The sequence below is a fragment of the Epinephelus moara genome, chromosome 4 (genome assembly GCF_006386435.1).
Source record: "Epinephelus moara isolate mb chromosome 4, YSFRI_EMoa_1.0, whole genome shotgun sequence".
NCBI classification, from domain to species: domain Eukaryota; kingdom Metazoa; phylum Chordata; class Actinopteri; order Perciformes; family Serranidae; genus Epinephelus; species Epinephelus moara.
In genome coordinates this window covers 21,972,468-21,997,676 of record NC_065509.1, presented here as the reverse complement: position 1 = coordinate 21,997,676, position 25,209 = coordinate 21,972,468, and the positions used below count along the sequence as shown (strand labels likewise).

The window sequence follows — 25,209 nt, the reverse complement described above, 5'->3', positions numbered from 1 at the left end:
CTGTCTGACTGCTGAGCGTGGCCTCTTCCTGTGTCTGTCCTTTCAAATTAATTTCCCACATTGTCTGGTCATATAGGTTTTAATTTATTTTGACAAGGCGCAGCTCCTAATAGAGTTTCATGTTTGTTTTATTTATTTATTTATTTATTTATTTATTTATTTTTTTATACAACAAAGCGACCAATGAAATCTGAAATCTATTATGACCTTTCTGGTCGACTATTAGGGGGCAGCCCTACATATTATAAATTGTTTGTTTATACTGTTAAAAAAATATGCATAAAAAACATAAGGTTGTTGTTTTCAGAGGGTTGTGTGCTGAACCATTTCTTAAATGGGCACAGTGACTTCTTGGAGTCTTGTTGTTACTGTAAGGTTGCCAGGCAGAGGCATTAATCGTCTCATCTAACTCTCAATGCTATTGAAACAGGCATATTTCCCAAAATGTTAAACTATTTCCCTAAATTCACCAGGCAAACCAGGGTGAAGGTAGTGATCCTTCATATGGTCAATTATTAAGCAAATTCAAACTAATAATTACACCTACAGTTACACACACACACACACACACACACACACACACACACTTTTGTGGGGTAAAAACAGCTCCCACCAAAATATATGCAACAGACACACCATGATGGAAGCCATCCCACATCCCACTGGCTCTGAAACAATAACAATGTTTCTAACCAGAGAGAAAAAATCACCGGTGACATTCAGGCTGCAGGCCAAACAGTTAATAGGCTCTACCCTGCTTATCAGTATACTGCACTGTCTGCCAGCCCCCACACACACACACACACACACACACACACACACACACACACACACACACACCCTTGCCAACAGACCTTGGTACCCTGAGGGTTTCTGTCTCCCTTCTTTTCTGACTCCCAGCCCCGGGTGAACCTCCCTCTCCTGCTTAGAGTTGAGAGCTTAACAATTTAAGCCAGTTAAGTGCCGTATTGTTGTTGATAAGTAGGAAGATGAGGGTCTGGGAGGAAGGGTCTACGGTCTCAAAGCCAATTCAGGACTCATAATAAATTTGTATGCGTTTGTGTATATTCTAACTGAGAACCTGAATGCTTGGCTAAGCTGCAAGCTTGAGTTCAAAAATGCAATTACACAGCATTTCAAAAATCCACCTGTGCATCTGAGCCCGCCTGAATGCACATAGCCCCTACCTGTGCCTGTATGCATGTGTGAGTCTGACTGTGTTTTACTGTGTGAAAAGGACAGAACAAATAGTTGTCTGTGTACTCTGTGTACGTGTGAATATAGACATCTAGAATGCAAGAAAGATGAGACTAAACAAAGTGTGTGTATGTGCCGTACATCAAGAGATGAACATTTCATGATCTCATCAAACGAAGTTGGGAGATAGGAATGTTCAACCAGCTAGTTCTCTATATCTAAGTGTTGTTCTACCCACTCTCTGCCCACTCTAACTATACTGTAAGGATATAATCTGGATTCAGCTTTGTCTAAGAATAAAAATCTGATAGAAAAGGTACAGTCTCCGATTACAGTGATGCCGTTTTGCTTGTGCAATGGAAGTTGAAGGTTGATCCAAACTTGCAGCAGCTGGCCTGGTGTGAGCACGTTACTTCACGTTTGCCATCCATGTTTTTATCATAAAGGCTACTTGACAGCTGTCTCAGTCTAACAGAAATCCAACAGCCTACCTCCGCACAGACAGACACTACAGACCTTATATAATCTGTCATCCGTTTGTCATCTGTAATTTTCTAGATTCAAAGGTAACCGATTATTTATTGGCATTTACCATGATCTTATGCTGTTCATATGCTTTTAGGAAATAATTGCAATGACAGCCGTTCTCCGCGTTCTAGTTGAAAGTATTTTTTGTATTAAGTTTCAGAAAATATTTTCATTCTGTTCTCCTCTCAATTTTATTTTTAAGTATTTTTTTCAAGGACAAAGAAAAAAAAAACTACTTGAGAAAAATATGATGGATTTTAACTTTGTGGGAAAAAACAACCTGAAAACCACATCTTTGAGAAAATGCTCAGTGAAAAGAAAACAAAACAATCACCAGGAACTCTTACCATAAATAAATAAATCACTCAATCAATCAATCAATCATTAATTTGTCACATGGAATCATACAAGGTACGACAAGTTCATATTGATCTCATCAGCTCCTTTGACTTGAGCACCGTGATTTACTCCTTTTTTGCATCTTCTTACATTGTTGGCTGCTGCTTCATAATTGCTCATATTTCCAGATGGTTCTGGTAATCCATGGTCTCTGGCTGTAAAACGATTTAACTGTCCACTAGGGGTGGGCGATATGGCCTTAAAAATTTCTCCTCTAATCATCACGCTGTAACCTGTGACAGCTTGTTATGCTACCAGAACTATCGTACATTTACATATATGCCGTTTTTTTGTCCAGCCACGAGCGTCACGTAGCTTTACATTACCACAGGCTTAACCACATGATGACACCAACACCTGTGTGCGCATGGCCAGAGAGGAGACGGAGAGATGCTGTGCTGCTGTCGGAGGAGCTGCTGAATGATTTCCCTCTGCGGGGAGGACAACTTGCGGTAACTCACTTAAAGAGTCTGAGAAGTCCGGGGCTGTTTATAAAACATTCAGGACGCCACAGTTTATTCCACATGACTGAAGCTGCTCCTCTGTTTAGAACCACCGCAGTCAATAAAAATTTCAATTTTAGCCATGTTTGTTGTTGCCATGGGTAACAGTATGACATCAACATGTCAACAAGCTGAAATATCGCGAGTATCACAATATGAATTTTTCATATGATATTTAAAAATATAAAGGTATTATCATGAACGAGATGGTATGGCACACCCCTACTGTCCACACAATCCGACCTCAACAAGACAGCTGCATGGTTACTCCACCCGAACAGGGGCAACGACCCCACTCTTCATCCGCCTTTGAACGCAGTATAGCAGTGAACCACAGTAGGAACAGGACAGGATCTCACATTCCCACTGTCACACCTGTCCTTATTCTCTGTAAAGCACAGACCTCCTCTCCTTCTGTCACCAGAGTCCTCCTCTGTCAGATCAGCAACACGCAAGTCGTCCAGTTTACTTTCCAACACCTGCACAGTGGCCAGCAGGGTGCTAGTTCAGCTGGTGCACATCTTCTCCTCAATGTTAATTTAGTGCAAATTTAGCAGAGCTGACCGAGAGGCAACTGGAAACATAAGCACCAACGGATCCTGAAGTAACCTACATTGTATGTAAGCTGCTAATCTCTCCAACAAAATCAGACATAATCAATGAGAGCAACACCTTCTACCAGGGTGTTGATGGCCTCCATTGACGTGGACTGGCCTCTCCTATTCATAGTTATTCATCTTCTGTCCATAGAAAACAAGGAGGTAAGAAAAGGGAGGGCGTGGAATAGTTGAGAAAACATTTACAAAGGAGACACGGTGACAGCTGTGAAAAGAAAGGAGGCCACACAATGAAGTGTAAGATGTACTCTATAGAGGTGGGATACTGGAGGGAAACCACAAACAAGCGTCTGTTCTCCAAAATGTGATTAACTGTATCCACGGTGGGAATGATGCAGTGACAACACACGCAGGATAGACCACAGACACTTGTCTCTCTCCCTCTGTGTCCCTCACACAGTTTAATTACCATTCATTACAAACTTCACATGGCTGGTGATTGGCAGTCTGTTTGAGGCCTGAGATCAGCGCTGTGTTTTGTTTGTCTCTCTGCATGAGGACTCATTTCCAGCACTAATGAGTTAGCTGGCTCCTTTATGGATGATAGAAATAAAGGAGCTGTCACTGTCAGCACTCAAACAAAGTCCTCTAACAGACATAGAAAAAAATAACTACTTAGTTCAAGCTTCAAGCCTCTGTGTCTCTCTCCAGATTCAGATATTTTTCCAAGGAGGATGTGATGTTTGGAGGTTCATTCTTGACCTTGGTAACAGTATGTGCCAAAATATGATCTCAGTTCAACAGTTGATTCAACAGTTTTTCTCTTTTGTGAGCTTCATTAGTGATTGGAGCTGACTCAGATGTATTCACCTACAATTTATAACATATGAATAAACTGCAATTGTTCACCAAAAACCGCTTCCCTTAAAGTGCACAAGGCCATTCACTTGAAACTGTAGTTCAGTGTTACTGGCAAAAGATTTATGCCTAATGGGAAAGTGATACAGGAAGCAGCCACTGCTCTAATGTGAAAAAACTGCCGTTTCCATTTTTAAATTTTATGAGAACACTAACTTTAAAGAGCTGCATAATGAGCTATGGACATTTTACTAAACACAATGCTCTGGTGACCAACTGGCCCAGTAAATTATAATGCTATTGTAGATCCAAACTGAACAGCACACTGTGAAATTGTGCAGAAAAGGAAGAGTGAAGCTAGAGCTCACTCCTTCTGGTGTAGAGCAGTAACCAAAGGCTGTGTGTTTGTGTGGTAATACTCCAGCACATTTTACATTATTAATTTGACTGATTAATATTTATTATAATGAAAGGATGATTGTTCAAGTACATTCAGTTACAGTGCACCAATATAAACCAAGAAACAGGCCACAGTTCCCAAGCACAGCTGGTGTTAACGTTAAATTAAGGTGAAAGACATGTAAGTGAAATCAAACTAGGGTTGGGTACCTTCTGATACCAGTGAAAACCGGCACAAAATGGCTGTCAGATACATTAGTTGTTTAATGTTTGTATTTTTAATTGCAAGGGCAAATGTGAACTTGAAATTGAACAATATGTTAACTCTATAACAGTTTGAAGCATACTTAAATACATAAATATGAATAGATACTAACAAGGAATTCAAATGATAAAAAAAACCTAACCTTGAGATCAATAATTGTCTCAAGAGAGACTCAGCAGCCAGACATTTTCCCACTATATGTTTAGGAGCAGTTGAGATTGCCACCACAATGACAATAGCTGGTCTACCTTAACAATCCACCTTAAGGGTGGCTAACTTCACTGGCTAACTTCAAGTCTAACCCCCTTCACTCTGATCAGTAGATGGCAAACAAGACACAGGAACTTGCCTTGTGTATGGACAGGTTGTAGCATTTATTCACTGACAAATAGCCTTATCTGTGCTCACACTGCACTGCTACGTTTGACGTCATACTCTGTGCTCTGGTAGCCGCAGCCTCACTGTCATGCCTCACACACATGCCCTATTTCTCTTTCTTTTGACTGCACAGAAATGGTACAGAAATGAGGCACCAAAATCTGCACAATGATTCGGTATGGTTGGTACCAGTCATAAAAGAACCATTGCCATATTAGCAGCAACTTTCAGTACCCAATCCTAGTAAAAACTATGACATTAATTCAATTGAATTCAATTTGATTTATACAGCCCAAAATCACAAATCACAATTTACCTCAGTGGGCTTAAAACATACGACACCCTCTGTCCTTGGATCCTCTCAGCTATGCAGTCACATAAGCGTAAGAATTCCTGAGTTATGGCCCAAAACATTTTTTTCTGACCTTTTAACTTTTGCCACCAAAATCCAATCAGTTCATCATTGAGTCCGAGTGGACGTATGTGCCAAATTTGAGCAAACTCCCTCAAGGTGTTCTTGAGATATTTTGTTTACAAGAACTGGACAGACAACCTGAAAACATAATGCCTCCAGCCATGGCTACTGCCAGTGCTGAGGCATAAAAACTCTTACGGAGAAAAAAAGGAAGACACCTCAGGAATTTACTCGCATTCTTTCATTAGAAGAAGCACACACACACAGCCATGTGCATATTGTCCATTTTACAGTCCAGAAAAGATACAGCCCTGCCCATTTTGCAAACAAATCCGTCTTGTGTGTGCCCTTGCGATAAAATAAACCATTCATCAATCTGCGAGGTAGAACCAACTCTGGGCCACTGCTGTCCATCAATCAAACCACTGGCCAGCTGTCCAACGAAAGGCAGAGTGACAGTGATGACCCCGCCCACCTGGTCGACTAGGTGACCTTTGAGTCGTCCTGACAAGGTGATGGATTTCCTGTACCACAGGAAGAGAAACATTTCCCCTCAAGACTGCAGGTGAGCTGACAGAGTTACAACTCTGATGAATACTGCACTGTCTTCCACAACCACACGAACATTCACGTATCAGAGCATAAAATCATTTACGGAGATAGATGTATATAACCTGAGTGCATAGTAGTTAGAGTGTGATTAAGTCCAGTCAGAAGATGAACATTAAAACCAGCAATAAGCCACTTCTCTCAAAAATAAGCAAAGCGAATCCATCAGATTCAAAGTGCTTCTATTGATTAGCAGAATCGATGGGATGTCAAAGGGAACACAACAAGCCACAGGTTCCCTCTATAACGAGGAGAGATCCAATCTAGCTCCCCATACAGATGCACACAGAGACAGCTGCTACTGAACTATTTATTCTGCCCGAAGGCCACAACACTAGCATTTGGTAGTGAGGAAGAGCCTGTGCTGCTTTCATCGAGGTTTACTTACCATTAGTAAAGAAACAGAAAACACTACTTTCACAAATAAACACAGACAAGCACGTACGTAAAGAAAGCACATCTACTGTCCCTTTAAATCTTTTTATCTTCTTTGAGCTGCTCCCCACACCTCAGAGAGCTACAGCCATTTAGCACTGAAACACACACACACACACCAAAACTGCAGTGTCAGGTATCTGCAGTCTCTACCCTTGTTTGGCGAGAGAAATGTTTTCCAGCCTCATTAATTATCTTCTACCTTCAAGTCTCTCTCTCTCTCCCACTTAAACACACACACACACACACACACGTATGTACGCGCGCACACACACACACACACACACACACCTCTTTTGTTGGAAAAGTTTTTCTTTACGCTAGTTTGCTGGATTAGTTCCTTTAAATCAGAATCTCTGAATCCCTTCATCCCACCTCGTCTCTCCATCTCTTTACACTTTCCCTGTTCCATCGTCACAGATATGAAGAATGAAGTTGTCATTAGAATGTAGCTACTAAGCAAATACACAAATTCAACACATTTTCTAACAGGCTTGCCGCAGTAGTCGATGTTACCGGTGTCACGTGGTGTTTGGGCATACAGCAGTTACACATGATTACATTAAAGTGGTGTTTGGGCATACAGCAGTTACACATGATTACATTAAAGCAGCTGTGCAGAACTTTTTACCAATTATAAAACTGTCCCTAGTTCGTATCACCCCCCCTTGAAGAACCGCATATTTATTTGAACCCAACAGCGACAAAAAAGCCTTTCTCTATATGGCTATTTAGCGTAGCCTCACTCGGGTCGGACACACAGCGGAAGTCAGCAAACCAGAATACGGCACCCGAGGCGGAAGTGATTCTGCTCGCCCGCAGCGGCCCGCAGCCATTAAAACACAGAAGAAGGAGCCGTGTTTACAGTGTTTTTCGAGTAAGCAGTACGCAACGGCATTGCTGAACACATAACACCTAACAGTTTTACCAGAGTTGTATCTATGAGGACTTGGTTGTACTTTTGATGTCATGGCGGATAACGAAGGAGCATCATCTAAAATTATCTGTGACTGTGACCATGAACACAAATATACAGCAGGCAGTTGTCCTCAGTTTATAAGAAATTCAGAGCTACATGTTAGCATGTTTCCACTAATTACTTGGACTGACCTAACGTGAGTAGCGTTAGCTTTGCACGCGAAGGCTGCAGGTAACAGCTTTGCTGTGTTAGGATTATGTTATGTCTTCACTGTGTATCTTCACATAAAAGAATACTCCGACGATTTGGGAGTTATGCCCTTTCTCTATCATTTTCATATTGAGACAACATGATCGATATCTTTTTTGTGTCTGTACGTCCAGTGGCTGGGTCTCAGCGTTTAGCATTGCGCTTATAGGGGGTCAGTGCGTCCTGCGCTGTGATCCGCGGAGGGATACACCAGTGAGCAGGCAGGCACAGACGTACCTTGTAAACAAAACTCAGCTGTTTATTTAGCCTAGCGGTATCTCCGTATTTTAGTAGCTGCAATGGACGACTTTGAACACGATTTTGAGGACTTTCTTGTAGCGGACACAGATCCAGAACCATACCTGTTTGAGCCGGAGTACACAGATGAGGAACTCCATGTGTTGCATGCTGAGCAGGTGAGAAGAGAGGCTGAATCCTCCGCTCCCATTTTGCTGCACAGAATGGGGCTCGGTGCTACCATCGTTGGGGAGATATATCATCAGGAGGAAAACCGCCGCGAGAGTGCATCACAAGGAATGAAAACTCTGCAGCAATCACTAATCCTGGCGTGATTGAAACTTTTTTTCATGTTCCTAAGATGAACTGGAAAAAACGCCCCAGGCCTGCAGGAGCTGATGGACAGCTTTCAGTCGGGTGAGTAATATCGTCCGTGTCGTCTCTTTGTTTGCTTTTACCGAGTGACATAGCGTACCTGTCCCAGAGCCAGCTGCAGCTGTTGCTCACCGGTGTATCCCTCCGCGGGATGCTATGTTAGTGCCATGCTAACCGCTGTCTCAATATGAAAATGATAGAGAAAGGGCATAACTCCCAAATCGTCGGAGTATTCTTTTCACATAATAATGCAGACTCTGCAGATGACTTGTTAACTGTTTATTCCTCCTTACACCGAACGTACACGGCTGCTTCTCATTGTTTCCAGTAGCACAACAACGGTTACTACATTACCCAGAATAACTTGAGGCTCACACTACTACAGTAGCCTTAGTAGCTCAAAATACACAACACATTAGATTAGATCAGAACAGAAACACGACAGGAGAATTTACTGAGTAATTTTGCTGTTTCCACTAATTACTTGGACTGACCTGACGTTAGTTAATCCTCTCGCTCTCCAAAACAAATGCATGCGGTAATTGCCGGCTGCAGTCGGAATTTTACGACACCAGGCTGTGGGTGTCATACCGCTTCGACCAAAGGGGCGCTATAATCAACGAAAACGAAAAGTTCCGCACAGCTGCTTTAACTGCCCACCACCTCCACAGTCCTTTTGCTTTTCAAAAATAGAAATAAAACCCATTTAGATTAATGCCCACGTTAATCAAATAAAAGCATAATTTGTAATATACTAAGTGTGTTGTTGATAATTAGACGAGGGACGCTATGGTTATGAACTGAAAGCGTGTGCTCCGTACAGCAGCAGAATGGCAGCACAGAGCTCTGACACATGCAAGCAGGGAGCAGTTTTGCTTGCTGTAATCATTCCTGCTGTTCACATCGGCACTGAAGAGATCAGTTCCCAACACAATTTCCATGTATGTGATGAGGGAACAAAATCCACAATCTGATGCGAGCACGAGGCTTCAGCAGTCTGAGTTAGTCAAATCAAGTGGATACCCCAGCGTTTATATGTGTCTGCCCGATTCATGTCTCATGTTCTGACTGTTTTTTACCTACTGGCATTTGGTTTTATTTTCACGCTCTGTAATGTGACCTTGGGTGTTTTAAAGGCACATATTAAATAAATTAAATTACTCATAATGAAGCTCAGCGTGAGTTCAATCTGGAAGACTTTCTTTGTGCTCAATCTTTCACAATTCTCTCCCTTCCACTCCCACTGCTTCCTCTAATCAGTTGTCTATTGGCGTTCAGTCTTCTAGTTATCAAATCAAACTTCGCCACAACCTCTATCAGCCAATCAGGATGCTACTGCAAAATTTTAAATCCGCTCTCTCCTCTGCTACTGTCAGCTGTCATTTTAGGCAGAAGTGTCGCACCCTCCTCCACCCCGTTCACCTCCAGCCATCGTATCCAGAGTCCAGGACGAGCGCAACATAGACTCATTCCTCTACTCATCCAGATCTTATTTGACTATATACTGTCTTTTCTGTACAAAATTCCCCCTCTGTATTTCTCCTGACAGTCTCTCCTTGGGGTGGATGGAAAGTAACACAAAGACGGACTGTGGATTTACTTCGTGAGGTCCCACTCATAGACGCAGACTGGCCAATCATAACGTAGCATCAGGCTGGCTCAGACCTGCTCCCAATTGCTTCGAGAATTGATCTCTTCAGAGCGAGTATGAACTGGAGGAATAATTACAGCAAGCAAGACCTGTTCACATGGATACCTGACCTCAAAAACTATGAACCCTTCCTATAACTTCCTGGTTAAAGCCCCTTTTATTAGGCAAAACTGAACGGATGGATGAGGAACCTGATAGCTCCAAGCAGCACCACAGATTTGGACATTTAATGACCTTTCAGCAGTGGCTTCTCCTTGATACATTGCTGTATGAGTGACATCCAACAGTTTATATGATCGCGGGATCAAACACCATCTGTTTCAAGTCCAGATCAGTTCAGATCAGCAACTCTCTCACACACACATAAAAGCACAGAGGGCTGGAAGGTCAGCCAGAAACATGACGTCCATGATGCCAGCTGTTACCACATCACAGTGCCATCAAAGTGGGGGTGGGGCCATTAACTCTGATTAAAAAGGTTGAGGGTGAGCAGCGAGGAAATGTTAGATATTAATACTGAAATCAACAAACTCTCTGACAGTGGTTGTGTTTCATTGAGGGGTTTTTAACAGGATAATAGTGAAAATGAAAGGTGAGCCAATTTTTTCATTAGCATGTCTATGAATTGTCATTTATGTGCCAAGCTGAAGCAACAGACTACGTATGATACGCCAACCATCAGTCTGCCAAATTATACTACTGTATATCTAAAGAGGAGAATGGAGCTGTCCATGGTAGTGAAATATAATACGGAATTACATGAGAGATTTGGTCTTTGTAAAGATCTTTAGTCGTTTATTAAAGCTAGCCAATGACTATTTAAAAAGGATGCACTATTTTATCAGCTGTTTTTTTTTGTTGTGCCCCATCAATTTTGCACAGGCTACAAAGCAGGGCTAGAGACTAACGGACAGAAACTTAAATCAATGAGCAGGTGTAAGAAGAATACAATGACTGTTTGGCAAACGGACTCTGTGATCTTACTGCTATGTGACGAGAGTGGAGACAATAGTAAACTTGTTTGGGACGGACAGAGATCTTCCTCGGGATGCCTTCGGAATTAAAGTAAACTCGCTATCATCGCATCAGAGGACATGCTCTGTTGTTTCCCTGATGATGCTACATTATGAGCAACGAACCCGTGTTGACATCAGCAGGAGGTGAGGTAGTTACCGTTAGCTATTAGCAGCCAGTGGCCGCAACTAACAGATCACAGAGGCTGTATTAGTTATATTATGAGGCGTTCAAGCTCTATTCAGTAAAAATGATTAATGGGCAAAGGTAAATTATAACGTTCTCATGATGTGTTCAATGCAATTTAATCTATAGGGTTGAATTTGAGCTTCTTCAAAGGCAGTGTAATGAAGGGCTTAATAAATTTAAAACAGTTGTTCCCTGGCACAAAAGGGCAAATAATTAGAACAAAATCAAATTAAACAACAATATAAAACACTGGTATCAGTATCAGCTATTGGCCAAATTGTTATTTTAAACATGGGCTGTATATCGGCCCATAGTCTAACAATTAGCGCGTCCCTACTAATTAAGGAAACTGATTAAAGTCTACAATCCTAGTAGGGAGCCAGTTGTACCGGTCCTCTATAGTCTAAAAGCCTGCTTGATTTTGAAAGCCATTACCACTTTAAAGGAGAGCAGGGAAAAAAGGGTGCTAGAGAGTGACTTTACAGTAAAGTAGCTCCAGTCTACAGGGGCAGTGCTGAGTATACACTTCAAACACGCACATTTAGGTGTACACTTGGCAATACTAAAAATACCAAGAAGTTTAGCATCATTTAAACACACTTTAAAATTCTCCCTTCTTCCGTCTACCCTTGGGTGCCAGGTAGGAACACACACACACACACACACACACACACACACACACACGCACACACAAAGATTAAATCAAGGCTCTAATCAAAGTCTGAGGATAGGTAATTTTTTTCTAATTACTTATGGCTGACTATAAAAGTAAGTTTTCATCCCAGGAACCTGAGGGTGGTTAACCAACTGTGTGTGTGTGTGTGTGTGTGTGTGTGTGTGTGTGTGTGTGTGTGTGTGTGTGTCTCTCTCTCTCTCTCTCTCTCTCTTGCTCTCTCCTTCCAGGCACTTGAGAACTGTTTTCAGTTATTACAGCTGACACTGTAGTAAAGGAGAGAGAAGGAAAGACAGGAAACAGAACAAAAAGAGGCACTGAGATTTTAAAAACGGAGGGACAGTGGTTGACAAAAGAAAAAGAGAGAGGCCAATAGCGATACAGTAAATGGAAAGAAAGAGGAGAAGAGAACGAGGAAGAGTGAGAAAGAGAGCATGAGAGAGAAAAAACAGGGCGCTGTGCTATGGCAGCATTTCATCAAGGATTAGTGAAGCGTGAAACTAGTGAGGGGAGAGATGTGAGATTTAGAGGACGAAAGAGGAGGAAGAGATGAGATGAGGAGGAGGAAACGTGAGGAAATAGGGAAAGCAGCAGGAAATAGGAAGGAGATGACAAAGAATGATACAGTAGATGCTGAGCCAAAGCGTCTTTAGTGGCCGGTAACAGAGAGTGAGAAGGTGTTATGTGTTCTGAGTGGATGGGTGTAAAGCCCAGTGGGATGATCCAACTGTGCTCTGAAGGAAAAGCTTAGTCAAGAGAAAACCCGGGAGAACTGAGAGTCAAAACTTTATAAAATAGACGATAAGAGATGAAGTGAGACACTTATTCAAACAGCAGGAAACCACAATTCCATACACTGTCCGCAGAAACAGTACACAAACATGTGCGGAAGCTTGTTTCTTTTCATAAATGTTGCATTGTGACTTAAAAATTAGGAAATCTGAGACCTTTCTATCAGCACAAAGACACACAGAGAGAGAGAAGCAGTAGAGGACAAGTAGGAAGAAACAACAACAAGGGAGCTTTTCCACCTCTGGAGGATCAAATCAGTTGTACTTGTTCAGCAACAACAAGCTTTCTGTCGCTGTTTCCACACAGAGAGTCTGACAAAAGATGCTGAAGAAGCAGGAGAGGAGAGGGGACTGCGGTCCATTTGGTGCAGATCTGGATTCTCAGAAGTGCACATTCAAAGACAGACGATACACAGTAATCACAACTGCAGCACATATTTCTGGAGTATCTCCCTTTTAAAATGAGCAAAAGCACAAGGGGAACATTTATAATTACGCTGCACAAAAAAAGCTCGGCTGAGTGCAGTACCAGCTGCTCTAGGTGGGGACATACTACCTATTTTTAGGCTCACGCATGAGCTGTGACAAATTGACCCGGCTCACTTTGTTGCTAACAACCATAATAAGACTCTTCCCTACCTAAAAGCTGTACTTGACTTAAGTTTATTAGTTCAATACTCTGGGTACACCTCCGTTGCGCCACACAGCTATTAATTACCCCTACTTTTTCAAGTGTATTGGTACCATCCTACACTGTATTAGCACTGGACAATAAGAGAACAGTCTCAATAAAATGGAACAAATATCATAATAATTACAACATGATAATAATTGAATAAATCAAAGAAAAGAGAGAAAAGAAAGGATGGAGAAGGTATGTGTGAGTGCTTCACACTGTAGCCAGTAACTAGCGTGCATTAGCGCCTGTCGTAACTGCCTTACACTACTGCACTGGACACTTGATTAAGTTTCCTGTCTTTAAGAGAACTTTATGTGTCCATGTGGTCCCATTGGACAAACTAAAGAAGCCAAAATGATAAACTACACGCACTGTAACTTAAACCAGATTCAAAGCAACTCTACTCATATCGTGGATTGTAGTTTATGTTGCTGCAACTTGCGGGAAACCTAAGTATGTACCAAAACTCTCTGTTGCAGTGCATCCGTACAACAAGGAGTTTTAACGGTTGGCATGGCTGTTCTGCTGCTATAACTGTGTTTGTGTGTTTCAGGCTGGACGATGTGGCCCCAAAAGATACATGTATTTTACAAATCACACAAAAACAAATTAATTACACCCCACTTTTTCTAAATCAAACTTTCTTCTTGTCTGATTAAGCCAGGGGTTGGCAACCTTTACTATTAAAAGAGCCATTTTGACCAAAAATAATGTTTAAAAAATCTGTCTGGAGCCCCAAAACATATCTGAGTTTACTAACTCTAAATTATCCCATTAACATTATTGATATGTCTAAATGAGCTATCATCAATATGTTTTAACACAAGGTGGCTACTCTGCACTGGACTATTTATAATTATTTGGAACTTTGCAGACTTGGTGTTGAGAGGAAATTAATCTGTCCACCCAGTATTATATTCTGCATCTTCCACTGAGACTTCCAGACTGGTCACTGCTATTGAGGTCTGGCAAAATTTGGAGGAAAAGGTGGCAGGCCATAGATGTATGACACACATTTCAGTTATTAAAACATTTTATATTTGATGCATAGGTGCCTAATAGGTGCCACATGTGGCTCCAGAGTCACAGGTTGCCTACCCCTAGATTAAGCCTACTGAAGACACAACACTGATCGATTAATCCAAACTATCTTGCAAGTGGTGAACTTGTTTTTTTTATATTCTCCCACAACTGTTCAGTAGATGGCCCTAATGTATACCACACATAGGCCTACGTATGTTCCAAGTGTTTCTTTTTGCATTTAGACAGAAAATAAATTAAGTTTATTAAGCTTAATAAAAAATGGGGTTTTATGTGTGATCACATCACAAAGCCTTACCTTGAGAGTGTATTGTATCTTGCTGTTGAAACTTCCATCTCTGAGTCTGTCCCAGGATCTGTCCTTGTTGTTCTTAACCTTGGCAATTTACTGGACGTTACTGTTCCTCCGTTCAGCATGAGACACAGGACAGGTAGCAGAAGGAGCATCTTTGGGAATAAGCTAGTTAGCAAAAGATGACAAAATAAATAAAACTAAAGTTACACAGACCTTCACACTGTTAACTGAGCAGAGACTGTCTGACTGCAGAAGCTTCTAGAGTCAAGTTTCAGAATAGAGCTCAACGTGTGTGACGTCATAACGTTCTACAACGGTCCGTATCATCAAGTTAGCTAAACTTAACGGCTAACGTTATTAGCTAGTTACCAGCAAAGTGTTTGACAAACAGCGGTCTAAACCACCAGCTTTAACCTCCTAATTAACCTGTATCGAACTACTTGTTCTTTATGACGGGTAACTAACGTTACTGTGACCAACTGTGACCGCTGTCGACTACTTTTATTTCTCACGTGTATTAGCGAAAGCCAAAACGATTCAAACAACTTTATGTTCTCTTATTAATTCCCGTCTTCTTCACACTGAGCCTGTCGTTCACCTACATGAGAAGAGTCATATCCACTCCAGTTTCTGGGAAGAAGTTCAGTCCTCTCTTCCTCTGTCCTCCGGTAGGTCAGCTCCAGACTGTAGTGTGGATGAAGAAGTGATGAAACAATTACCTCTGTCCTGTGTCACCTAGTTACCAGACCCCGCCTCCTCCTCCTCTTTTGCCATCTATCTATCTATCTATCTATCTATCTATCTATCTATCTATCTATCATTTTCCTATACTGACATGACCATTACAGTTTTCCTTATTTGCTTCAACACATGTATCTACATTCTCAGAACAGTTCCCACTCAGGCCTGAGAGTCTGTGGCCAAAATGACACCTTTGTTTGCAAAATGCTCAAACACTCACAAAACATTAAAAACATGCAACAAAAGCAAATATTTCCATCAATCAATACAACTTGTAGTCAAATGAATATATTCCTTAAAGTGGGTGTCTGTATGTGTGTAGGTATGCAATAAGTATATAAGCTTATGTGGGTGAGGATCTTCTCATGATGACAACTGTAGGGTATATGACTGCATTGCATTGATTATGTTAAACATGAAATGTATACTGTATTGTATTCAGAATCATGCTCATGACAATCAAGACATTGGGCGAGAGGTGATACACCCTGGACAGGTCGCTAGACTATCACAGGGCTGACACATAGAGACAGACAACCATTCACACTCACGTTCACACCTACAGACAATTTAGAGTCACCAGTTAACCTGCATGTCTTTGGACTGTGGGAGGAAGCCGGAGTACCCGGAGAAAATCCACACTGACTTGGGGAAAACATACAAACTCCACTCAGTAGGGCTCCCTCTCCTTGGGTTGTGATGAAGAAGATCAAATGGGTCCCAGTTTTATTAAGCATGTCTCCACAATCGAGAAAAACTACAAGTAAATTCAGAGAAAAAGCGTCACCAAGGCATGCTGTACAAGGTTTACATTATACATATAATAATTTAATTAAAGACACCCTACAAAACACTATGTTATACTACAGATTGTGTTTCTTTGGCCCAAAATATCATAAAATAATTGATAAAATGTATAGATCTTGTACAGTACAATCTACTGGAGAAGCCATTTTTACAAAATCTTTGTGTTAGAATCTATCTGTAGGTCTCTCTCTTTCTCTCACTGTCTCTCTTTTGACCAGGGTGTCATTCATGTGCAGAACAACAGATGGGGTGCTACATCCACATGGGAATAGTAACTCAGCTTGTATGGAGATTTCCAGGTGTTATAGTTAGGGGCCCCTGAAGAAGATCACAAAGTGCACCCAGCGACATACTTGCAGGCTGCTTTTCATGCATTGTGGGCCACTGAAGTTGTTGATGAGGTCCCCAGTGAAAAGAAATCATGTTTTATTACAGTTAAGCACACTAAACTATAGGTGTTTGGACCATCTGCTTCCTTCTTCCATAACCTTCATCTCCTTCTGCCTATAGGAGTAACTGTGCTGCATTGCTCCATTACTCTCTTTCATCTAAGTCTGTGCTTTGGTGTGACAAAACTTTAAATATCCTTTAATCTACCCATGTCAACAGAGTAGTGAGATTATATATGTATGGGGTCCACAGACTGAGGGGCTCTGTCCATGGTGCTGAAAGCTTTTCATTCAGACACTAACTGCATGTCACTATTGAACTAAAGAACTCCTGTAGCCTTCATTATAATATGATGTAATTAAATAGCCCTGCAATGAAATACCACCTAGGGTGAAGGTAAGTATGTTTAATTTCTGTTAAAACTACAGTTGGTAACTTTTATGAAATAACACTGTGTATTTGCTGAAACTGTATTCTGAAAGTAAATGACACAGATAATAATAGTAATAATAATAATAATAATTACTGTATTTGTGGAGCACTTTTTGAGCTGAAAGCACAAGGTGAAGAAAATGCAAAACAGAAGTGATACTAATAAAACATAAACATATACCGTACATACCCCTACACCAACAGTCCAAGACCAAGTCTTTCCAACTTTCAGGAAAAGCCAATGTGTAAAAGTCAGTTTTCTTTTAAGATTTAAAGACGTGAACAGAGTCAGCTGATCTGATCCTCAGTGGGAGGCTGTTCCAAAGCCTTGGAGCAAGAGACTCTATCACCCTTTGTCTTTAACCTGGACTCTGGAACAGTTAGAAGACCCAGACTAGCAGACCTGGGAGGCGTGTTTGGACAGGACGGTTGTAAGCTGTAATTCAGCAGTACATAAGCAGAGGTGTGTGTCTGACTGTGGATGGTAGAAGTGTTAAATGGATTTGTGGAGTTTGTTAGTTGCTCAGATGTGGTTTGTCTCAAGAAGTTCTATGGTTTGATTGCTGTTTGACAAGCAGGCAGGGGGCTCAGCTATCTGTGAGTGTAGCTGTGCTGTAAGCGAATAGTCAGAACTCAGCAGAGTTTTCTTTGACAGCTTAAAGTTAAGTTTTAATCACAACACCGCCTCTCTGCGAGAGGACATGAGTTTAAACCTCCAGACTAAAACGTTGCAGATGTAGAAAGAATTCAGGCTGAAATAAAGTTATTTCTTTGCTTCTTCACACTGAGACTGATAACCTGTCAAAAACTCTGCTGGGGAAATATGTAGAAATTATTTGTAGTTGTAGAAAAAAAATACATCTACATGAAATTTTTATACAACCTGTTGCCTTGATTCGAATGTCTGATACCTGCATTAGCCTAGTTGGATTAATTTAGAGGAAAATAACATTTTGACCAAACATAATGACTAAACTTCTATGTCTAAAATGTGGTGACTTATCATCAACTAAAATGTTTTGCGTTGTTGTTGAGCAAAACTGTGAAGGATAATTAGCCTTTTTTTTCTAAGACAAAATTAACACTGTATTTGATCAGCACCGCAGTTTGACCACAGTTCATGAACAGTAACTACATCTTTGAGATTTTATTCAGAGTGGTATTGAGTCAAAGCAATGGTCTGTAACCACAGTTCAATCAGGAGAGACAGAAGAGTGAAGTAAAGATAATATTTAATACAAAATATGAGTAAACAGATTAACAGATGATTTGTGCGGATTAAGATTTAACAGAAGTCTTTGGTGCTTGGACACCAGAGGGAGATATTCTGTGATCGAGGGACGTCTGAGCAGCAGCAGGATAAATCCCCCCCATGGAGTGCAGCCACTGGTGTTGGTGGCTGCTGACTCTGAGGCTGATGACTGCTGAGGCATATGAGGCTGATGAATCTGTAAAGACTAGGTGGTGATGGGGAGGTGGAGGGTGCGCACGACGGCAGCAAGAAAGAACTACGGCAGAGAAAGAACCATATTTAAAATGAGGAGCAGTTAGATGATAGGCTGACTAAGAAGGTGTGTCACTGTGCTATTGGTTGATTGTGAATCAGCTGATGACTCAATTCACCTACCCAGACAATGTCACCTAAAGATAGTGAGTGAGCATGTGTGCAAGGGGTGAATGGCAGGGTGAGAAAGAAACTACTGTATATATTTTGTTGATAACACTTCTCTTTGAGTAAAGATTTCAATGCAGGACCTTTACTTGTAGTTTTACCAATACTGTGGCTACTTCAGCATAAGTACATGATTTGGGCACTCTTTCTACTGCTGCTGTTGAATCCTGTCACTGCACAGTTGTGTAAATAGTCATCATCTTGAACAAATGTGGCTGAGTACAAGTTAATGTTTCTACCCCCTACTGACACCTCTCTAAACATCCCTCACTGCTGCCAGAGTCAGCGAGCTGAATTAAATTTTCAGCCGCACCTACTTAATAGTCCGGTGCAGGTGTTCAACAGAGGCAGAAAATGTAAACTGAGGACTGTGGTATATGCTCTGCAGGTATCTTTAAACATACCCATCTAATCTTGCATTAAAATAAGCAGAGATCATCCAATCAGTCTTCCACTCACACCAGCTTTCATGCTCAGCTGCAGCTGCAGCTGCACGTCTAAACCACCTACCAGTTTCCCCGAGGCCTGCTCACACACTCATACACAACCCAGTGTGACAGATGAGCCAAACCACATCATGGTCACTAGCATGAAGTGTGTGCGTGCATCTTTGCATGTGTGTGAGGACCATTAGGTTCAACATGCCACCGAAATTCATTCACATTTGTAAAAACAGTAACTCCTCACATTACGGTGTTCTCATTAACACACTGCCTGTAACAGCAGCCCGAGGCCCCCCCGCAATCACACCCAATTACTGAGAGCGGTCCCATTTAAAATAAACCGAACGGGAAATGGCACACATGGTTCCAGTGGCTTCTCTGCTGGTGATGGCTGATAAATTTAATTGCAAATTTTAGTTTGTTATTACTCCAATGGATGAGTCGGCTATCTTTACCTGTGCTGTTTTATACACACATAGTTGTTTTTCTTGTAAGCTATATTCATCATGTTACTGAACACACTATAAAGTTTTTTTTCCAACTCTAACTGAAGTGAAATTTAAATTATACTCACATAGGTACTACTGTAGCACAGAGAATTAACATTAACTTAAAAAAAAGAGGGAAGGAGAGAGAAACTGAGCATGAAATCAGTGTACCTGCTGAGCAAGTTAGTTAATGTTACTCTTTACAAGTGGGTTATTTAAAAAAAGTAAAAAGTAAAGTTAAAGGGACTGAATCAAAGTCTGCTTCTGCCTTTATGTGTTTTTTTTGTGTGTGTTTTTTCAAAGCAAAGAGATAAGAGCATTTCCTGCTGTTTCCATTTATGTATGTGTCTCTTTAGAGGGACGCAGCTTTGCCAAGGTTTTGAAAAGGTCAATGATAAGATTTCTTTGTATCATAGACAGCCTAGAGAGGGATATGACTGAGCATGCTGATAATAATGCAGCTAATAACAGGATGAATTGATATAGGCAGCATTTAAAACACTCCACAATGATTCAGTTTACATACATACACAGCAAGATGTTTACTGTCACTTAAAGCAAGTCCAAGTAAAGTCTTTGGTGTTTGAGGGCTAAATTTTGTCCAATCAACTAGAGGATCCTGTGAAATAGCTTTTAGATCATGTATGTTTTGGTGGTTTAAAGGTCTAGAGTGTAAGAATTCTTAGCATTAAGCGGTGAAATTGCAGATTACATCCAACTGAGACTTCTCTTGTGTGCCAAGCATGTAAAAGAACTACACTGGCCGACACAGAACAAAAAAACAGGGCTAATGTAGAAACAACACGCAGGACTCTGTGGGAGAGGACCTCATTCTCAGTAGGGATCAAAGATCAGTATCAGTAGCAATCAAGGCATTTTTTAACTGATCAGTATCTGTGTATTGAGCTATATGGTGCCAGATACGATCTCTGTTTTAAATCAGCTGTCACACAGGTGTGTTTTCTCTCACAAAGCCCTCATACCCAGCAGCACTGCAGCAATCGTCAACTCTCTCTGTCTGTCTCTCCTCCACTCCACTAAGTCTGAGCTCTGCCCCCGGCAAAACACCACACACCATTAATGACAGCAAAAAGCAGTTTGAGACTGTTTGAGACTTATTCACTTCACTTATATGCACTTGTTTCATTTCAGCTCAGTGTGAGAGTCTCTTGTGTGCAGTGGAGAGCTGATGTCCCACCTCACCACTGCTTGTGAAACGAAAGTAAGCAAAAAGCCAGTAAGAGTAATTTCTTAATGTAATCCATGCAAAGTCAGGTAACTCAGGGTGGACAATGTTAAAAGAAGAGAGGAATCCCCTTGAGACAGCTTAAACGCATTTTTTTTTCTTTGTGCATGGCAGAGTTGTTAAATTTTCAGGCATATACATTATATAGATTTTAATAACTTCAATGTACTTGTAGTGTGTGTAGGAAAATAGAGGTATCGGATCGAGACTCGGATTAAGCAGATGCTCAATATTAAAGCGACACTTACCTTTCTGGAAATTTTACATGTTCTTTGTTTAGGTTAAAATGCTTAAAATGTTATTAAGCTGATGGCACACTAAAATCTAAGTGAATTCCATCAGAGATAAAAACTCATAATTGTACCGTTCTAATATGTTTCTAAGAAAACTCCAACCAATGATACGGTGACCAGACGTCCCTGATTTCTGGGGACAGCCCCCGATTTGGGTGACCTGTCGACCTGTCCCTGGTAAAAGCTGTCCCTGAAAATGTGCCCAGATTTTGACACTGAATGGGGGGAAAATGCGCGCAGACTCAAACAGCAGTTATTACGGTAGTCAGTAAACGCATCGCCAGAGAAGACGTCGTATGATGTACAGACGTTATCAGGAAGCACGACCAGACGCAGCAGCATCAACAACAACAATCTAGAGGCAGCAAAAAGGAGAGAAAAGGAGCCCAGTGGCCGCGTTAAATGCTATGTTGTGTATGAAATTATTTATTTTGTGTGAGCCGGCAGTAGACTTGACTGTGTGTGTGTATGTGTGTGAAGTGAGGTAAAGTAAGTATGATTGTAACATGCAGGAGAAGAGATAGAAGGAGAAACTGGCTGAATGTAGTCTGTCCTCCCGATGAGTGACTTTGTGAGTGCATTTTATAAATGTAGGCTATTCTTTGATTTTAATAAAGTAGCATTTTGTTGATGTTGTTTAGCCTTACTGATGCTGTTGCATGGGTGATAGAGTTATTTTTATTGTATGAAAAAATCTTATCTGCAGTAGAAAGTTGCACTTTGGAAATTTGGTTTGGTACAAAGTGGTACATGGTCTGACAGGTTTAGGAACCTCTGATGTAGCACATTTCAAACAGAGGCAATTACATAGAGCAGATGAAAAAGAGCACAATGACTAAATTATATAAGTATATTACCAAAACTGATGTTATTTCTTTAAGAAACTATTCACTTACTATTGGCTCTGTTCTTCAGTTTTTCTCATGTTCTCCTCTGCTCTTATTCTACCCAGGCTCCTGAGGCGGAGGCTATGGAGGTGCATGAATGAGGGGACCACGGTGATGTCACCCTTTTTATTTGATTGCCACCTTTTGTGTCATAAATATCAGTTCAGTATTCAGGTATGAGTAGAAACCTTTGACCAAAAAAATCCATCCTCAAGCTAACAAGATTAAGATATTTTTGTCTTCCTCAGTGGATGGATGGCTGGTGATGTCACTCATTTGTTTGATTGCAACCTTTTGTGTAATAAAAGCTGGTCAAAATACATGAAAAAGTATTTGTCCCCGTTTTTTATTTCATAATGATAATATTTAATGATTTTTCACCGCCGCACTGAAAATGTCCCCGATTTTCATCTCAGAAATCTGGTCACCTTAACCAATGACTGCATTCGGACCGAATGCAGTCATTGGCCGAGCGTCCTGTCTGTCTTCCCCACATGGAGGCCTCCGACTGACGTAACCACTCGCGTAACATCTGGACATAAACCTTCTGTAACAATGGCAGACAAAAGCGGACCACCGCTTCCACCTCCAGCCGCTCCAACAGGGACATCAGTTGGCAAAAGAAAGAATATAGCAGAAAAAGCTAACACTAAGAGAGAACTCAATGCTGGAAGAGCCAAAACTCGGGTCAACATTGGTTCTGCTTTCGAGTGATGGCGAAGACTGATGCAGCTTCATCCTGGGCTAACAAGGGACGAGGTGGTCGCAGAGTTTCTGCTGGACAGGTATTTTTAGTTTGCCTCTAATGTAACATAGGCTATAACGTTGTATATGACAACACAGCATCCAGTTGCTAATGGCTAACGCTAGCCTACTGTAGCGTAGCCTCTGAAACATTAACGTTATCCTCCTTCTGCGTTTCCACTTACTTGTAACGTTAATGCTACTATCTAACATTAGCACTGTAACCTTATTCTAAAACTCATCAGTCATCACTGACTCTGGTTGAGTTTACACTCGCTCTCCTCTTCCGTGTATCTAACTTTACCTTGCCAATGCCTACGTCTATCATAGACATAATGAGGATGTAATGGAGGAGGGGAGAGTAGGCTTTCGGAGAGAGGTGGAGTTGCAGGAGGAGGAGGATGGGACTTCAGAGGGAGGCAGAAGTTGTGGATGTTCAAATTTTTGCTGTGTGAAATGCAAGAAAGGTAAGAGTAGCTTTAAATGACTTGGATCAGGATCTAGGGCAAAACAACTTAATTGGCACATCCCTAATTCAAAAGTAACAAAAACACAACTATTCTCATTTTCAGGTGATTATACACAGACATGGTTATGAATATTCTATTTCATTTCTGCCAATATACCTCCCTATATACTACACACTAGGCCTCTAATGTGTCTCCACATTTTGGAGTGAGGCTTAAAAGAGTTGAAGGAGGTTAGTGGTTTTATCTTGGGCATCATCTCATATTTGAGAGCTATGGCAGTGGAGACAGCTGCTGCTGCTGTTGGGAACATTAAAGCAAACCCACTCAGTATTACTGGTATTAATAAACTGTGTATTACATATAATTGGGTGAGGGGGTGGCTGAGCCAAAGACATTTTCTTTGCACAGATATTTAAAAACAAATTTTAAAACCTCGAACTTGAAAAGGTCGTTGAAGACTGATTATGAAGCACTATTTTGTCCAACTACATTAGAGACAGTATGAGTCATCAAGAGAGCAAGATTATCAGACAAAGAGTTTTAATAGTCACACGTTCTGCAGCTCATCATCACACATCCCATGTACACCCACCATTTCTTGGTGTAGGCGTCGTGTCTCTCAGAGAGAGCACTTGTTACTCTGATGTTCCCCAGATTTTAATATTAAAGAGAGGCTCTGCAGGCTGTCTCCTGACTGAGAGAAGACAACCACACAGCGGTTCAACTGGATCAAAGTAGTAACTCTGAAAGACAGCCAGACAAATGGGAGCCAATGTAGCCAAAAAACAACAACAACAACAAAGACAAGCCTTACCGGACTGGACTGTGTAGACAGAGGTTTGGTTTGTGGTCAGTATCCATGCCATATTTGTATGCAAACACAGAGAGAGAAAGAAAGACAGCACAAAGGATGACACCAGGGAACAGCAACAAGGCTGGAAGGCTACAACAAAAAATTAGGATAAAAGAAAGTGAAAATAAAAGTAGAGATGGGAACAGCAGAACAAAATTTAAAGCCAGTTTGTTACTGTAAAAGTCCCATTTGATCCTCTGTATTCTGACTGTAGCTCTTGGGTATTCACAGACTGACGTCAACAGTTGATTATAATTGTGAAGCCTACAGGTCAACAACCATACAGCGTGCTTGAACTGGACTGGTCATTTTGAGGTGCACATGCACACACAAGCACACAGACATTATAGACCACCTTATAGACCAGGACACTATATGAGCACCATATTAGTACACATGAGTGATCAGTGGTTAACAAATATAGATGGCAAGAAATTAGCAGGGGCTGTGCTGATGGATTTTACTGCAGCATTTGATGTCATCAATCACAGTATTCTTTTAGCTAAACTCAAATATTATGGTGTTTTACCTCTGGCAGAACACAGTGAGTGTTTTTTAACGGCAGTTTTTGTGACAGCAGAGGGGTATCTTTTGGTGTTCCACAAGGGGGTTGTTTGGGGCCACTCCTTTTAAAAAATTTTATTAATGATTTGCCATATGCTGTTAAGAAGGCTGATGTTGTAATGTATGCTGACGACACCACTTTGTTCTGCGCATCACCTACGATTGCAGATACCTACAGCATGAGTTGATTACCAATACCAGTTGAGTGAAAATTAACAAATTAATATTGAACATTACCAAAACTAAATGCATTGTTTTTTTGCAGAAGGAAGGTTAAACTAATGCTACTGCTCTCAGTCTGCCTATAGATAGGATATTAGCTGAGCAGGTCACTAAAACTGCATTACTGGGTGTTAAATTAGACAGCCTTCTGTCTTGGTCTGACCAGATCGATCACATTGACTTTGTGATGGGAAAGGGCATTGTCATGTCAAAGAAATGTTCTGGTAATGTTCCACCTTCTGTTATAAATGATATTGTATGGTCATTTGTTCTGTCCCACTGGAATACTGCCCAGGCTTTT

At 41.1% G+C, this 25,209-nt stretch overlaps 1 long non-coding RNA gene across 1 annotated transcript in view; it reads left to right on the top strand.

Annotated features, from left to right (window-relative positions):
• Positions 1-22,379, top strand: part of LOC126389123 (uncharacterized) — a 29,141-nt gene extending 6,762 nt beyond the window's left edge. The window contains exons 2-3 of the long non-coding RNA XR_007569813.1: positions 20,782-20,851; positions 22,121-22,379. This is a non-coding gene — a long non-coding RNA (uncharacterized LOC126389123). The remainder of the gene's footprint in view (positions 1-20,781; positions 20,852-22,120) is intronic.
• Positions 22,380-25,209: the final 2,830 nt, after the last annotated feature.